Source organism: Abrus precatorius, unplaced genomic scaffold (genome assembly GCF_003935025.1).
Source record: "Abrus precatorius isolate BTA unplaced genomic scaffold, Abrus_2018 Scaffold3, whole genome shotgun sequence".
Classification (NCBI taxonomy): domain Eukaryota; kingdom Viridiplantae; phylum Streptophyta; class Magnoliopsida; order Fabales; family Fabaceae; genus Abrus; species Abrus precatorius.
Genome location: NW_020874373.1, coordinates 13,400,462 through 13,402,678, shown reverse-complemented (window position 1 = coordinate 13,402,678; position 2,217 = coordinate 13,400,462). Strand labels below are relative to the sequence as shown.

The 2,217-nt window shown below is 35.1% G+C and overlaps 1 pseudogene; it reads right to left on the bottom strand.

The window, feature by feature from the left end:
• LOC113862208 lies at window positions 1–1,992 on the bottom strand (annotated as a pseudogene).
• Window positions 1,993–2,217: the final 225 nt, after the last annotated feature.

Sequence of the window (2,217 nt, the reverse complement as noted above, 5' to 3'; positions counted from 1 at the left end):
TCATTCATCCACTAATGTCGAGTATTCCTCTGAACTAGATACCTCTGATGCAAGTCTAATCATTTTAGAAGCAAGTTGTTTGTATCGTTGTGTGGTAGCAACTTTTGGATCCCCCTCAATCTCTCTTCGTATGAAATTATTTATAATGCCGGAACGACCTTCCTTTGTCCATCTCTTAAGGATATATTTTTCAGGAATAGCCTTGACATCATTTGCTTCAAATACCTTCAATGCATGGGAACAAAGCATACCAAATGTTTCAAATTTTTTACAGGTGCAAGAAATTGATTTTGAGACATTATCAAATGATACTCTGCATGATTTCTCTTGATTGACTATAGTGATGACATATTCAAATATAGGAGGAGATTCAATCCTCTTTGAAATGCAACATGCTAAGAATGAAGTAAATTCTTGTTGGAAAAGGGTGAATATAGGATAAGTGTAAATTTTTCCCATTTGTATCAAGATGGGAGACATCTCATATCTCAACATTGGTAGCTTATGTCGGGACTCATACTCACAAATTAGTTTATTGTAACGCTTCGCTTCAACTATACGTTCAAAACTTTGGAAGAATTGTTTAATGCTAACACCAAGTTTCATAGAAGCTTTGAAATCAGAATTTAAACTTTCAGAGAGTTGAGTACTCCGCATCCCTAGGGTGACAACTTCTTTCATATAACATGATGCCCATTTTTCTTTTATGGCATAAAGTGAGTTTATCCAATTGTTGTCATGGACATTGTACTCTTGAACAATCTTGGTCCAAGCTTTCTCAAAGTCAGTGAAGGTATCAAAGTCATACATGCATTTTTTGAAGTCTCTTAAAAAATGACTCCCACCCTTCATCAAATTACCAAGGTGTTTGATCCCATTTTGCATTAAATGCCATGTGCACAAAGAATGATGTGTCTCTGGCATGACTTTACAAGGGCCTTAGCCATGGCTTGATCTTGGTCAGTAAACATCGTTATAGGTTTTTTGTGATTATGTGCTTCTAAAAATGTTTCAAACAACCATTTAAACGAATCAGCCGTTTCATCATATAACAAAGCTGCACCATAAATGATGGTGGTTCTATAATGGTTAAAACCTGTGAACAAGGCAAGAGGTCTATTTGCACGATCAGTGCAATATGTAGTGTCCAAAGAAACTACATCACCAAAATATGCATAATCTAAAATCATCTTCGCGTCAGCCCAAAATACATTTGTAATTTGTTCATCACAATCCATCTGATATGCATGAAAAAATGAAGGACAATCTAACAACTGTTGCTGAAAATATTCCATCACACAACCAACTTCTCTATAAACCATACTTCTTTGTCTTCTTTCCTTCAAGTAATTCTTTGCACCCAACCGAGTATATCCGATATTGCATCTATTGCCTGCAAGTGTGCTTTGGAGTTGAAATGAGGATTTTTGTTGCAAACCAGATTCTTGAGCCATTTCAATCTCATAAGCTTGAACTTCACTTATCTTACGATGAGAAGCAAGCATGTGAGTTGTCTCCTCAAGTTGTAAGGGATGATTATGATCTTCTATAAACTCATGAATTATAAACTTCCCATTCTTCCCTAAAGATACTGCAATTCTGGCAGAACAACCTGTTCTTGTCTCAGCTCTATGTTTAGCAACTTGACAATCTTGTTTCTTCCCTTTTCGAAGACCTTCTTTACAACAAACGTATCTGCAAGAAGTAATAGCACCATCTTCCTTTCTCTTATTAAAATACTGCTTTCTAACTCCAAATCCGATCCTCCTACCATATTTAGTCCAAAAATTCCATGCTTGTTCTACATTATCAAACTCTAATCCAACTTTTGGCTTCCAGTCCACAATGTTTTTAGTTATGTCTTCTACCAAAAACATAAACAAAAAATCCCATGTTAAACATCTCACATTATGAAAAATTTAGGATATAGCAAATGCAAAAGACGTAAATGTTAAAATGAAAAAAGATACCTGACAATGGAGATGGTTCCATGGTTATCAATGTCAATGAAGCTCCAAGTTAGTATATGTTAAATGTAACTTGTTTTGTTTAAGTCTCTGATTTGTACCAAGCATGTATATTTTTAAGAGAGAGCATTTTATGGGTTAAATGAAGCTTTTCTTCAAGCTTACGCCACACAAATGAAAGATTCGCGCCAAAACGACGCTTTTTCGCTTAAGCGAAAGTTATAATTTTTAAGCTAGAATTTTCGCATAA